Genomic DNA, 16,234 nt, shown 5'->3' with positions numbered 1-16,234 from the left:
AAAAAGCCCATCTAGTTGTCGAATACACTTTAGGAAAGGAACGTGTTATTCTTACCCACTCTGGACAAGAGCTAAATCCAGACCCACAACATTGAGGTTGCTCTTAACTGCCCTCTAGGATGGGCAATAAATGCTAGCCTGGCCAGCCACACCCTCATCCTGTGAATGAATAAAAAAAATTGACAGCAAGTGTGGAGAAAATAATGTCCAGTGACATTTCTTCTCCTTCTCCTCCCTATTTTTATATTCCATTCCATTTGAAGTAAAAGCCAACAGTTTATTTGTTTTAGGAGAAAGTGAGATCTGCAGATGCTAGAGATCAGAGCTGAAAATGTGTTGCTGGAAAAGCGCAGCAGGTCAGGCGGCATCCAAGAAACAGGAGAATCGACGTTTCGGGCATAAGCCCTTCTTCAGCAATTCCTGAAGAAGGGCTTATGCCCGAAACGTCGATTCTCCTGTTCCTTGGATGCTGCCTTACCTGCTGCGCTTTTCCAGCAACACATTTTCAGCTCAGTTTATTTGTTTTCCCTATTATCTGCTGAATTTAAATGCTAGCTTTTTCTGATTCATGTTTGAGGACTACTTAGCTTGTCTATAACCCTCTGTGCACGTCTTCTTGCCTTCCCACCTATTTTTATATCATCCACAGACTTGGCGATAATAAATTCACCTCTGTCATCCAAGTCTTTAATATATATTGTAAACAATTGTAAATACCTTGCATCTTTACTTCCACTACCCCCCAAGTTGCTCATCCTGAAAATATCTCCCTTATGCCAATTCTCCATCTTCTATTAGTTAGCTGATCCTTTATCTGTGCTAATGTACTACTCCAATACCATGGGCTCTTAGCTTATTAAGTAGTCTAATGTGTGATACCATATCAAACTATCTCTGGAAATCCAAATATATTAAATCCACAGCTTACCCTTTTCCTATCTTGCTTGTTACTTCTTTTAAGAATTCCAGGCATGATTTCCCTTTCATTAAGCTATGCTTACAGGTCACCATTCTGGAAATGCTCTCTTTATCCCAATTCTTTGCCTTCTATTAGCATACTAATCTTCTATACATTGTAATATGCTATCCCTAACTCCACATATCTAACCTTATTAATTAATCTTATATACACTACTTTATCAACTCCTTTTTGGAAATCCAGATATATTACATCTAATGGTTTCCTTTTATCTATTCTGCTTGTACATCTTCAAAGAGCTAATCAATTTGTCAGACATGATTTATTTTGTGAAGTCGTGTTTACTCTGCTTGGTTGTGTTATTTATTTCTAAGTGCCTATATATTACAATGTTTACAATAAACTCAAATATTTTTGCAATGACAGATGTTCAGCTAATCCCTAAAATTAAGTGTTTTTTTTTTTGTCTCCCTCCATTTTTGAATGACAGTGTTACATTGGCAGTTTTCCAATCCTCTGGAACCTTTGTAGAATCTCAGGATTCTTGGAAGTGCATCCACTTTCGCTGTAGCTATTTCCTTTAAAATTGTCGGATGCAACCCGTTGGGTCCAGGGCACTTATTGATGTTTAGCCCCACTATTACCAGTAATAGTTTTTGTCCAGTGATAGTAAGTTTGCAGATGACACCAAATTTGGAGATGTAGTGGATAACGAAGAGGGTTACCTCAGATTACAACAGGATCTTGATCAGATGGGCCAATGGGCTGAGAAGTGTCAGATGGAGTTTAATTCAGATAAATGCGAGGTGCTGCATTTTGGGAAAGCAAATCTTAGCAGGACTTATACACTTAATGGTAAGGTCCTAGAGAGTGTTGCTGAACAAAGAGACCTTGGAGTGCAGGTTCATAGCTCCTTGAAAGTGGAGTCACAGGTAGATAGGATAATGAAGAAGGCATTTGGTATGCTTTCTTTTATTGGTCAGAGTATTGAGTACAGGGGTTGGGAGGTCATGTTGCGGCTATACAGGACATTGGTTAGGCCACTGTTGGAATATTGCATGCAATTCTGGTCTCTTTCCTATTGGAAAGATGTTGTGAAACTTGGAAAGGTTCAGAAAAGATTTACAAGGATGTTGCCAGGGTTGGAGGATTTGAGCTATAGGAAGAGGCTGATTAGGCTTGGACTATTTTCCTTGGAGCATCGGAGGCTCAGGGGTGACCTTATAGAGGTTTACAAAATTATGAGGGACATGGATAGGGTAAATAGACAAAGTCTTTTCCCTGGGTCGGGGAGTCCAGAACTAGAGGGCATAGGTTTAGGGTGAGAGGGGAAAGATATAAAAGAGATCTAAAGGGCAATGTTTTCACACAGAGGGTGGTACGTGTATGGAATGAGCTGCCAGAGGAAGTGTTGGAGGCTGGTACAATTGCAACATTTAAGAGGCATTTGGATGTGTATGTGAATAGGAAGGGTTTGGAGGGATATGGGCTGCGTGCTGGCAGGAGGGACTAGATTGGGTTGGGATATCTGGTTGGCATGGATGGGTTGGACTGAAGGGTCTATTTCCATGCTGTACATCCCTCGGACTCTATTTCCTCTCCCCTTTAGCCTCTAGATTATTTAATATTTTCGGAATGCTCTATTTCAAAGACTGATGTGAAGCATTTATTCAACTCTTCTGCCATTTCTTGGTTACCCATTATTGGTCCCTAAGGAGCTGGTGGTCCCTTTGGTGCCTCTCTTCTTTTTTATATATTTACAGAAACTCTTACTGTGTCTTTACTTAGCATTACTTGCTAGTTTGCCCTCATAGTTTATTTTCTAAATTTTTCTAGTCTTTAGTTGGATTTTAAAAGTTTCCTAGTCCGTTGATTTACTACTAATCTTTGCCACACTGCATTTTTTTTGTTTCAGTTTGATATTATCTTTAATTTCCTTGGTTAACCACAATCAATTTATCCTCTTTCTAGAATCCTTCTTTCACACTGGGATATATATCGTAGATGCATCGCAAAAAGGGGCTGGAGTAGGTCATTTGGCCCTTCAAGCCTGCTCCACCATTCAATATGATCACAGCTGATCCTCTATCTCAATGCTATATTTAATCTTTTCTTCCAAATCCTTTGATGACTTTAATCTCTCAAAATTTATCAATCTTTTACTTGAATTTACTCAGTGACCCAAACTCTACAGTCTTCTGTGGCAGTGAATTCCACAGGCTGATCACCCTCTGAGAGAAGAAACGTTTCCCCATCTCAGTCATAAATTACCTACCCCCTAATCTGAAACTGTGTCCCCCGTTCTAGATTCCACAAATAGGTGAAACATCTTCCCTACATCTAGCTTGTTTAGCTCTATTAGGATTTTATACTTTTCAATCAGATCACCTCTAATTTTTCTAAGTGTTGATAAATACAGGCCCAGTTAAACCAATCTCTCCACATATGACAATCCTGCCATATATCTTTGTTATGCATCTTGAACTATTTTCTTATTTAACTGCCATAGTTCCTCAAATATCTTTTATGCTGAACATCTTTCCTCAGCCAACTCAGCCCTCATCTCTGTGTATTTGCATTATTTAAGTGTGGCATGAGGTGACATGGGGGTTATAGAGATGGCATAGGGAATGTGAAGCAGTATAAGGGAGAAAGCCATAGTACGGGGTTAACATCAAGGATTGGGAGGTGTCATGGGTGTGTGTGAGAGCTGTAATTGGGTGTCAGGACCATTAAACAATGCTGCAAGCTGGGCTGCTATAGTGGAGAGCTGAGAGGGACCTTGTCCTGGCATGACTCTACACCCACGCTCCTCATGCACTTAATCACTATTTGCAAAATGGACAGTGAACCCCATTTGCATGAGAAAATTCCTTATAAAATCACACATTTGTGCATTTTGTGAACCACAAAAATGCGCAGATTAGGTTTTCTCAGAAGAAAATAAGGCTTGTAATATTGCCAAGCAAGTGGTATAAGCCTGAGGATTGAAAGAGATTTAGAAGCCATCAAAAAGACCTAAAATTGACAAGTGACAAAATAGAATGAGAGTAAACTACCTGAAAAGCAAAGGTAAGAGGTTCTACAATAATGTAAAAAAGAAGAGAAAAGCAAAAGTAAACATAGATTCCTTAGTGGCTGAGACAACAGAAGTTATAACAAAGGATCAGAAAATGGCAAGAATTTTGAACAAATATTTTGACTCTTCACAGCATAGGACACAAAAGAAATACAAGAAGTAGAGGGAGTATTAAGATCTAATGACAGTGAGGAACTTTAACTAATGCTAATAAAGGAAATGTACTGGAGCAGGATTGCTTGCTTCCACTCTGGATTAAAATGTTTTGAGGTGGTTGATAAATCCAATATGCAATCTGCAGACTCTGACACATACAGTGAAGGAAATGATTGAAGGACTATGGAGTGAAATATTTGAAATTTGTGTGCTTTCTCCTATTCCTTGACTTTGTCTCTGCATGCTTTCAATAAACTCTCTCAATGTATTCAGTATTTCTCAAACAGAACATGGAACATAAACCTAAATCTTTGTCATCCTCTAGCCAGGAAGCCCCATAAGTCATTGGGAATGTTTGGTATTCAGGCTGGCTTTAAGGAAATCCTTAAAATGTTTCCATTATCCTCCTACATGTTTCCTGCCATGATCAAGTTCAGTTAGAAGAGTCACTTGAGAATCTGATGTCAGACATTCAATCAATATATCTTATCAGTTGGGGTTGAATTTGCGTGATTAGCACTTGATACAGGACATGTTGGCTTGGGAGAGGGAATTGATATTGCTATAGATTTTGGAGGATCTGGCGAAAGCACCACTGATAACACTTCTCCATTGAGGTCTCTGCTTATGTTTTCACGTCTCCAGAGAAGCACAGTGATCAGAACGATCCAGTAAGTTACGACTTTAGTTGAAATGTTAAATGGTTTAAAATCTAACCTGAGATTTTAAAAAACCTTTTATTGCTAAATGGCTAAATTATATTTGCTTCTTCATGTAGTGTTCCAATCCTGGTCCTGCTTGCTTGCTAAGTTAAAGGTTTTTGTATCAGTAGTTCATTAAAAATAATAACTTTATCGGCTTGTTCTATGGCTAACAATACAACTGGTGAATTTGGGATCAGATTGCCAATCATATACCCTGTAGACTATTCCAATGAAAATTTCACATCATTACAGTAGCAATTTTCTTAGTTGAAAGCATTGTTGGAAAATGCTCAGAAACACCTTTCAGTGAAACCTTTGGTTAATAAAGCACTAGTTTGACCAAAGCTAGAGCATTCACTTCCTTTCAAAACTACGTCTGTTCATGCATTATAGAAATGCCACACTTAGCTTCCAAGTACTATCCTATATACTTCTCTGGCCAGCATAATTCAGTTGTTGTAATCAAATTGTGTCACATTTCAAAAAGGGAGTAAAATAAATGAAGGCAGCTATTTCACACATGAACCAGAATGCTGAAGACCTCAAAGCAGAGCATAGTGGCCTCAGAAATGTTATGATCTTTAAGATGATCTTTTAATTCAATAAATATACATATGCTAAATAATACATTCTTAGACTTTCAGTTTCTCCTCAGTAGTAGATTAATACCTCCTGCATTAGGAAGTAAAAAATGGGCAGAATCTTTTCAGCCCTTGAACAAGTTGGGCATTGATGAGAAATTTGGGAAAATTGGGTGAGATTGGCAGTAATGAGATCATTGATTTTGAGAGCAAAATGTCCCTTTCTCCAAGCAAGTGTTGAATGGAAAGACATTAATTTTACCAGTAAGCAGATAGAGGTCTATTTGCATGTTTTAACATCTCATCATGAGTAAATCTTACCTCATTGATATACAGTTTCCCATTCTTCCACCTGCTGGATAGAAACTGGATAGAGGCAATTTCTGATAGCAGTGCCCTTGAACTGTGAGATAACTCATTTGGAAATGCATGTACGCACCTTCCAGACCTTAATGCCATTGCAAGTCCATAATGTATATGCGCACAGCACAGGTAGACTATTGAAATGTGAATCAAATGGGGACAGAAGAGAATGGACAGAACTGGGGGAAGGGACAGAACAGTTGGGACTGAGATGGGAGAGAGAACAAATGGAGCTGAGGGTGAGAACACCCCAAGCCCTGGCCCAATCTCTCCAGCACCCCATCTGATGTCTCTCCCCCTCCTCCTCCAGCTCTATCTCTCCTATTGGCCCGATCTCTCTCTTCCAGCCCAGTCCATCCGCAACACCCTCCCTATTCATGGTTGCATCAGTTAATGCGGATGCACATATTCAAGGGAAATAGTACACATTACCCACAGTGTCAGCAAATGTAGTCTTTCCCGACAAGAAAATCAGACTAATTACCTGAGGAATCCAGCTTGCAGCTGGCTCCTGTACCTCGAGGTATGCTTCATGGGCAATGACTGCATGCAATCTTTCTGTCAACATTGACATAGGACACCTAGTAGCCTTTCCACTCTCTCATGGCACATCTGTCAACCACTTACAATGTGGCTCTGTATTTCAATATTGCATTATAGAATGCACCAGCAGCTTTTATTGCAATGCTTCTGCCAAAACATTTGCGCACAGAGTCAGGCAATCATCTCATAGATTTGACTAGATTGTTCAGCGCTCCTTGCTTGCTCACCTGCTTCATGCCTACTTCAATGCTCGCATCTCTGCTTTGTCTTGCCTGGCTTTTTTATGCAGTGACCCCTCGGCCAGAACTAAAGGGCTCCAATACCTCTGACCTGACCTGCCTTTTAATGCAGACACAGAACCAGACAGCATTTCACGGGTGTCAGTAGTCATCAATCAAGGGTCTGGGCATGTTGCTATATGGCATGGTGCTTTGTCAATTTCACACTTGTACCATGTGTCAGTAGTATATATGGTGAACACACTGAATGTACTTCAACCAAATGATCATGTCTCAAAGTTTAAGTGTTGTAGTCCTCAGTGAAGTAAAGTGAGATAGTGTTTAGTCAGGGGATCCTGGCACAGTAAGTCACCAGCCCAAATGTCCGGTTATTAGTCCAGGGGCTTGGCTGCGATCAGTTGACTGCTTGGAGTAGTCAGGATTGGGGATTCGTATCACTACAGTCTAGGGAGAGGGCTATTTTGCAGCTCCAGTACAACAAGTCTAGCAATTTGCAGTAAGACAGTTAGGGAGCTGCAGAGAGATCACTCAGGAGTCTAGTCACTCATCAGTTGGGGCTCACCATCCAGGTTGGATAGGAGGGTTGGCCTTGGTCACTCCTGCGAGTCAACTTAATGAAAGTTAAGACGGGTTATCAGAGTCCATAACTATGGTAGAGAAATTGGGTCTCAGTTCTGAGATTGGAAGTGGCATGTTGGAATGCAGAGGGAAGAATAATTGTGAAATGATAAGGGAGAGAAAAATAAAACATTGGAGGATATGGGCTTCTGTGGACGTGAGGGTCATTGATGGTTAGAAGAACCCTGAACTTGATAGGAGGACAAAAGATCATAGTATCCAGGAACAAAGGTAGACCATTCAGCCCATCGAATTCATTCCACCATTAGATGAAATCATGGTTGATCTGATAAACCTCTATTCCACTTTCCTGCCTTATCTCCATAACCTTTGATACCTTTACTGATTAAAAATCTGTCTATCTCATCTATCTGTGTTCTTAATAACCCAGCCTTGACAGTCTCTATGGGAAAGAATTTCACAGATTCACTACTCAGAGAAAAAGTCCTCCCCACCTCAGTCTTAAATGGATAGCCTTTTATTCTGAAATGATGCCCTCTGGTCTTAGATTCTATCTTTTGAAAATCCAAATATGTGATTCCACTGGTTCTCCTTTCTCTATAATGCTTGTTACCTCCTCAGACAACTGTAATGAATTTGTCAGGTATGATTTCCCGTTCATGAAGCCATACTGACTCTGCTTAACTGCATTCATTTTTTTAAACACTCTTATTGTACCTTTTATAACACAGTTGGGATGTCATGTTGTGGCTGTACAGAACATTGGTGAGGCCACTTTTGTAATACTACATACAGTTCTGGTTACCCTTCTACAGGAAGGATGTGGTTAAACCTGAGAGGGTGCAGAAAAGATTTACAAGGATGTTGCCAGGCTGGGAGAGTTTGACCTATCAGGAGAGGCTGAATAGGCTACGGCTTTTTTCCTGGGGCGTTGGAGTCTGAGGGGAAATCTTTTAGAGGCTTATAAATCATGAGGGGCCTGGATAGAGCGAATAGACAAGATCTTTTTTCCTAGGATGGGCAAGTCCAAAGCTAGAGGACAGAGGTTTAAGGTGAGAGGGGAAAAAAATTTTAAAAGGACCTGAGCGGTAACTTTTTCACGCAGAGGGTGGTACATGCGTGGAATGAGCTGCCAGAGAAAGTGGTGGAGGCAGATACAATTACAACATTTAAAAGGCATCTGGATGAGTATATCAATAGGATTAGTTTAGAGAGATGTGGGCCAAATGCTGGGAAATGGAGCTAGGTCAATTGGGATACCTGATCAGAGCAAATGTGTTGGACAGAGGGGTCTGTTTCTGTGCTGTATGATTCTATAACTCTATAAAAGACTCTAATATTTTCCCAACTACAGATGCTAAGCTACCTAACCTATAGTTACCTGATTTTTGTCTCTCTCCCTTTTTGAATAAGATTGACATAAATAAGCTATAGAGCTGAATCTCATGGGATAATGTTGACATATTAAGTTGTAATTCAAAGAGGTGTGCGAGAACAATTGGAAGCTCAGTACTGATGAGCTTGATAGGGAGTACTTGAGCTTTGAGGAGAGAGGTTGCCTTGATTACAAGGTGAGCCTGCATTTTGCTGCATGAAGCATGACCTGCACTGCCTTCTCTGTTTGTGTGGTTTGTAAATGCACATTGGAAATGGAAAATGACTGTGACCATACCCAGAGAGCGCGGAATAAGTGTTTCTCTTCTGTCTGGGCACATAAGGGTCTATCTATGAGCAATGTAATGCCTTTCAAGTGGCAATTTCATTAATCAGGAATTTTCACCCTACAAGTTGCATCTGTTTTCATGCCCCTGTATATGAAATGCATGCAGTGACCAATGTGTGGGTTACACATCCTGGCCATAACAATCTTAATCATGTTACTCATCATTGCAGATTGAAGATAGTCATCTCTGTGAAGCAGAAGTAATTACAGGTGATATTAACATTGGCATCTACAGGCCACAATACACAAAGGCAATCCAAGATGTCATGGACTGCATAAGGGGGTGAGCTGATTTCCTCTCACCTCAAAATATATGTCTTTGGCAACATGTTCTCATATGCAATGCTAGCTTTCTTGAGTGATGCGGAGGTGGGAGGACAAGGTATCAGTAATTATACATCACTTATAATCATCTATTGTATGTGCATGACATAACTGGTGTGGCATTTATTGGAATATGGCCTATGTCAAAGGTCTATATCGAAACATTAGTCCTCCTTGTCAGACTCCTCCGTGCCCCACTGTATGCAGTACTACTCTAAACAATCATTTGTGAAAGATGTGAATGATGATGCTCCCATTCTAAAGACCTGTTCTGTTTCATTTTTCTCTACACAGGTTGATTAGAAGCAATGACCAATGGATACAGCCACAGCATAGTTCAGAGAAACTGAGGAATAGTTGATGTGCCAACAAGCCCAAAACTAGCAGCAACCTCCAATGATGACCAAATAGCTCACACATGAAGAGTTTGCAGCTGAAGGCACTTTCAGGATATGTAGAAGGTACAAGGGGTCTCGAGTTAATTGTCTTTAATGCCATTTCCTACAGATTAACAATGCACAGTGTTGCCACACCCTGAGGATATCCTGGGACAGTCCCATAGGGCTGTGTGAACTGCTGGATTGGGACTTGAAGGAAGGAATGAATGGCTATCCTACCCTGGTGGCTGTCAAGGTGACAGCTGCACAAAATCATGATGCAATATAAATAGCAATTGCTGGAGAAACTATACAGCATCTGTGGAGAGAGAAAAACAGAGTTAATATTATGAATTCAATGACTTTTCTCTGGAACTCATTTTAGCAGATGTGGTCTGCTAGAGATACTCCAGCACTTTCTGTTTTTACTTCAGAACTCCAGCATCCAGTACTTTGCTTTTTGTTTTTTAAACTTCGAGAAAGTGGTAGCAGTGGTAATGGATCCACTAATAATCTTCCAAAATTTCTTGGATGTGGGAAAGATTATAGTGGACTGGAATAATGTTAATTTAACACCCTTATTCAAAAGGGAGTGAGGCAAAAAGTAGGAAATGACAGACCAGTTAGTTTAACATGTGTTGTTACAATTTTTAGAATGCATTTTAAGTAAGTAAAAACAGGACATTTGGAAAGATAAAATACAATCCATTAAAGTCAGCATAGTTTTATGAAGGGTAAATCATGTTTAACTACCTTTCTACAGTTCTTTGAAGATGTAACAAGCAATTTGATTATTGGGGATTCTGTAGATGCAGTACATCTGGACTTCCAGAAGGCATTTGGTGCCACACAAAAGGTTAATACACAGGTAACGTCAGATGGGATTATGGGCAATTTATAAGCTTGAACAAAGGACTGGTTAACCGACATTAAACTGAGAGTGGGGATAAATGGGACTTTTTCTGGATGGCAAGATGTAACTGATGGGATGCCACAGCATTTGGTGTTCAGGCCCCAATTATTTACAATCAAAATTAATAACTTGGAAATGGGAATAGAAGGTGCTATGGCCAAATTTACAGGTGGGAAAGTAAGTTGCAATGAAGAAATAAGAATTATACATACGGATATGGATAGGTTAAGTGAATGGGCCAAAATGTAGCAAATGAAGTTTAACGTAGTTAAGTGTCAGGTTGTCCATTTTGATTGAAGGAATAGACTTATTATTTAAATGGGGAGAAACTTCAGAGCAGAGTGAGACATGCCAAGAAAGGTCTGCTAATACATAAATGAGTGAAATTACATTTCAGTGTCACATTTGCAAATTTCAACGTCAGTATTTTTAAAGTGTGAAAAATAAATAAAACAAATATTTTTCTAGAAGCCAACAATGTCCTTATTTTTCTTGTTCTGACATTACACTGAAAAAGGGATTTACAAACATTTATAAAGACATCATCTCCTCATTGATCTCAGGAGGTTCTTAGACTCAGATTGATCTGAGAATATCCATTGTACCCCTAAGGAGTCAGTTATACAGAGCTCCACCTTGGAAACTCAGTACCTTATTATGATTATCCTAATAAACCAATATGACTTCTGACTTGCTTTAGAATACAATGAGAAATTGAATTGTATTGATAAATTATTCTAAATCCTATAATATCCACCAATAACACACATTTATTTAATCAAATTCATTTTGTAATTTTGTGTAGTCAACTTAATATAACCCTTGAGAATGTAATTAGAGTCATAGAGTCATAGCGATGTATAGCATGGAAACAGACCCTTCGGTCCAACCTGTCCATGCCAACCAGATATCCCAACCCAATCTAGTCCCACCTGCCAGCAACCGGCCCATATCCCGCCAAACCCTTCCTATTCATATACCCATCCAAATGCCTCTTAAATGCTGCAATTGTACCAGCCTCCACCACTTCCTCTGGCAGCTTATTCCATACACAGACCACCCTCTGTGTGAAAAAAGTTGCCTCTTAGGTCTCTTTTATATCTTTCCCCTCTCACCCTAAACCTATGACCTCTAGTTCTGGACTCCCCGACCCCAGGGAAAAGACTTTGTCTATTTATCCATCCATGCCCCTCATAATTTTGTAAACCTCTATAAGGTCACCCCTCAATGTTCCAGGGAAAACACCCCAGCCTGTTCAGCTTCTCCTTATAGCTCAAATCCTCCAACCTTGGCAACATCCTTGTAAATCTTTTCTGAACCCTTTCAAGTTTCACAACATCTTTCCAATAGGAAGGAGACCAGAATTGCATGCAATATTCCAAGTGGCCGAACCAATGTCCTGTACAGCCGTAACATGACCTTCCAACCTCTGTACTCAATACTCTGACCAATAAAAGAAAGCATACCAAACACCTTCTTCATTATCCTATCTACCTGTGACTCCACTTTTAAGAGCTATGAACCTGCACTCCAAGGTCTCTTTGTTCAGCAACACTCTCTAGGACCTTACCATTAAGTGTATAAGTCCTGCTAAGATTTGCTTTCCCAAAATGCAGCACCTCGCATTTATCTGAATTAAACTCCATCTGACACTTCTCAGCCCATTGGCCCATCTGATCAAGATCCTGTTGTAATCTGAGGTAACCTTCTTTGCTGTCCACCACACCTCCAATTTTGGTGTCATCTGCAAACTTACTAACTATACCTCTTATGCTCACATCCAAATAGTTTATATGAATGACAAAACGTAGGGGACCCAGCACCGATCCTTGTGGCACTCCACTGGTCACACGCCTCCAGTCTGAAAAACAACCCTCCACCACCACCCTCCGTCTTCTACCTTTGAGCCAGTTCTATATCCAAATGGCGAGTTCTATCTGTATTCCATGAGATCTAACCTTGCTAACCAGTCTCCCATGGGGTACCTTGTCAAACGCTTTACTGAAGTCCTCAACAATCCTCTTTGTTACTTCTTCAAAAAACCCAATCAAATTTGTGAGACACGATTTCCCATACACAAAGCCATGTTGACTATCCCTAATCAGCCCTTGCCTTTCCAAATACATGTAAATCCCGTCCCTCAGGATTCCCTCCAATAACTTGCCCACCACCGATGTCAGGCTCACTGGTCTATAGTTCCCTGGCTTGTCCTTACCGCCCTTCTTAAATAGTGGCACCACGTTAGCCAACCTCTAGTCTTCCGGTACTTCACCTGTCACTATCGATGATACAAATATCTCAGCAAAAAGCCCGGCAATCACTTCCCTAGCTTCCCACAGAGTTCTCGGGTACACCTGATCAGGTCCTGGGGATTTATCCACCTTTATGCGTTTCAGAGGAGGAGCATTTCCTCCTCCTCTGTAATATGGACATTTTTCAAGATGTCACCATCTATTTCCCTACATTCTATATCTTCTATGTCCTTTTCCATAGTAAATACTGATGCAAAATACTTGTTTAGTATCTCCCCCATTTTTTGCGGCTCCACACAAAGGCCATCTTGCTGATCTTTGAGGGGTCCTATTCTCTCCCTCGTTACCCTTTTGACCTTAATATATTTGTAAAAACCCTTTGGATTCTCCTTAATTCTATTTGTCAAAGCTATCTCATGTGCCTTTTTTGTCCTCCTGATTTCCCTTTTATGTATACTCCTACTGCCTTTATACTCTTCTGAGGATTCACTCGATCTATCCTGTCTATACCTGACATATGCTTCCTTCTTTTTCTTTACCAAACCCTCAATTTCTTTAGTCATCCAACATTCCCTATACCTATCAGCCTTTCCTTTCACCCTAACAGGAATATACTTTCTCTGGATTCTCGTTATCTCATTTCTGAAGACTTCCCATTTTCTAGTCGTCCCTTTACCTACGAACATCTGCCCCCAATCAGCTTTTGAAAGTTCTTGCCTAATACCGTCAAAATTGGCCTTTCTCCAATTTAGAAATTGAACTTTTAGATCTGGTCTATCCTTTTCCATCACTATTTTAAAACTAATAGAATTATGGTTGCTGGCCCCAAAGTGCTCCCCCACTGACACCTCAGTCACCTGCCCTGCATTATACTTAACAAATTCCTCTCCATCTAAACCCTTAACACTATGGCAGTCCCAGTCTATGTTTGGAAAGTTAAAATCCCCTGCCATAACTACCCTATTTTCCTTACAGATAGCTGAGATCTCCTTACAAGTTTATTGCTCAATTTCCCTCTGACTATTAGGGGGTTTATAATACAATCCCAATAAGGTGATCATCCCTTTCTTATTTCTCAGTTCCACCCAAATAACTTCCATGGATGTATTTCCAGGAATATCCTCCCTCAGCACAGCTGTAATGCTGATCAAAAATGCCACTCCCCCTCCTCTCATGCCTGATCAAAAATGCCACTCCCCCTCCTCTCTTGCCTCCTTTTCTATCCTTCCTGTAGCATTTGTATCCTGGAACATTCAGCTGCCAGTCCTGCCCATCCCTGAGCCATGTTTCTGTAATTGCTATGATATGCCACACCCATGTTCCTAACCATGCCCTGAGTTCATCTGCCTTCTCTGTTAGGCCCCTTGCATTGAAAAAACTGCAGTTTAATTTATTAGTCCAACTTTGTTCCTGCCTGCCCTGACTGTTTGACTCCCTTCTGTTCTCAACTGTACCAGTCTCAGATTGATCTCTTTCCTCACTATCTCCCTGCACCCCTCCCCCCCACCTTACTAGTTTAAATCCTCCTGAGCAGCTCTAGCACAGCCTGTTTTCACTCTGTAAGTAATCTAATCTAATCTAATCTAATCTAATCTAATCTCCCTGCCAGTATATTAGTCCCCTTCCAATTTAGGTATAAACTGTCCTTCTTGTACAGGTCATTTCTACCCCAAAAGAGATTCCAATGGTCCAAAAATGTGAATCCTTCTCCCATACACCAGCTCCTCAGCCATGCATTCATCTGCTCTATCCTCCTATTCCTGCACTCACTAACTCGCACCAGGAGTAAATCAGATATTACTATTCTGGAGGACCTCTTTTTAAATTCCTGCCTAAATTCCTTCAGAATCTCAACTTTTTCCCTTCCTATGTTGTTGGTTCCAATGTGTACAATGACCTCCTGCTGGCCCCTCTCCCCCATGAGAACATTCTGCACCCTCTCTGAGACATCCTTGATCCTGGCACCAGGGAAGCAACACACCATTCTGCTTTTTTGCTACTGACCACAGAAACGTCAGTCGGTACCTCGGACTAGGGAGTCCCCTAACACAATCGATGGCCTGGAACCGGACGTACCTCTCATTACATTCGCGCCAGTCTCAATACCAGAAACTTGGCTGTTCGTGAATCTTATTATAAGATGATTCTTAAGAAGTCATACCAGACTTGAAACATTAAATCTGTTTCTCTCTCCACAGAAGCTACCAGATCTGTTTAGTTTCTCCAGTATTTTGATTTTGTTTTGACAGTTTATTTATGTTGCAAGCGAAAAGGATCAATATAAAATCAAGTAAATTGAACATTATTGCCAAATTCAATCCATGGTATTAATTGCAAAGGGTAATCGGGGACGGGTATAATTACCGTAATTGAGGTGGTATCTTACTTTCGGGTTCAATATCTTAAACTACAGCGAAAGGGGTTCGGCACTATCTCCGAATGGGCACATTCTAAAGGGAGGTGAAACAAATGACAAACAGCGGCTGACTAATCGCTATACCTTTTACTAATGCAATTTCTTTTCCGCGGAAAGGGAATTCCACGAAATAATAGTGTAAACTTGAACCATAGCATTTGTTTTTGGCAAATGGAACAGGCAACATATTCTTGGAAGTTTAATTCTAAACAAAATATACCATCTAGCAATCTTTCCGACGCTCTAAATCTCGACCCTTAGCTAATATATCAGTTAGGATAAGAGTTCCGTACGATTCAATAAGCAGTGTTCTAACAATCTCTGTGGAATGCGTCGTTTGATTGTGACACTCTCTAGTCTCGACTCAGACAAACCAAGAACGTATGATATGAGAACTAAAAGAATGAATCATTGTTTCATAAACTGTTGACCTTATAACTGTTATGATTTTTAAAATTGTCTACCATACATACATCCATACTCAAAACCCACATCCATTTCCCTTTCACATTTTCAATATTGGGCTGATCAACTGATATTAGTTTTAGGCTTGCCTTGAGATGAGATCTACCCACGACAGCATTAAAACTGCATCTTACATCAGAAATCGAAACTACCCACTACAGTATGCTTGCAGACTTTTCATATGTCTTTGACACTCCGTGTGTGTTTCCTTGTTCTTAAATAGCGTTTCTTTTCATGTGTAACTTTTTAGTTTTCTCATGAACACCAAAACTGCTTAATTAAAAATAATAAATTCCACAGTTGTGACTATAAATCGTTCAGCAGAGAATAAGTTTTTAGATGTATGTTTGTGCTATAATCTGTACCAAGGACTTTTAACGGCTCGAGTTTTGCATTTCTTTTGGAATGGAATACCTCAATTGCTATCTTCTAATTAAGTCCCGATGTTAGTGACAAACACTGAGTTGTGGTGTACAAATTTAGATTCAGAGTTATTATGGAAGAGGATCTAGTGAAAGCATTGCGTTAGGCATCTGTACAGCGTAGTTTAACTTGACAGTTCAACTGGGCCTTGAGGGATTCTGAATGTGCATGACATTGG

General features: G+C 40.2%; 1 long non-coding RNA gene across 1 annotated transcript in view; it reads left to right on the top strand.

The window, feature by feature from the left end:
• Nucleotides 1-10,926, top strand: part of LOC122554961 (uncharacterized) — a 112,694-nt gene extending 101,768 nt beyond the window's left edge. The window contains exons 3-4 of the long non-coding RNA XR_015758925.1: nt 9,057-9,169; nt 9,505-10,926. This is a non-coding gene — a long non-coding RNA (uncharacterized LOC122554961). The remainder of the gene's footprint in view (nt 1-9,056; nt 9,170-9,504) is intronic.
• Nucleotides 10,927-16,234: the final 5,308 nt, after the last annotated feature.

Source organism: Chiloscyllium plagiosum, unplaced genomic scaffold (assembly GCF_037043375.1).
Source record: "Chiloscyllium plagiosum isolate Xiang-an unplaced genomic scaffold, Cpla_swu_hap1 HiC_scaffold_12, whole genome shotgun sequence".
In the NCBI taxonomy this organism is placed as follows: Eukaryota; Metazoa; Chordata; class Chondrichthyes; order Orectolobiformes; family Hemiscylliidae; genus Chiloscyllium; species Chiloscyllium plagiosum.
Note: the sequence above shows the minus strand (reverse complement) of the source record. Positions and strands in the feature narration are given on the sequence as shown.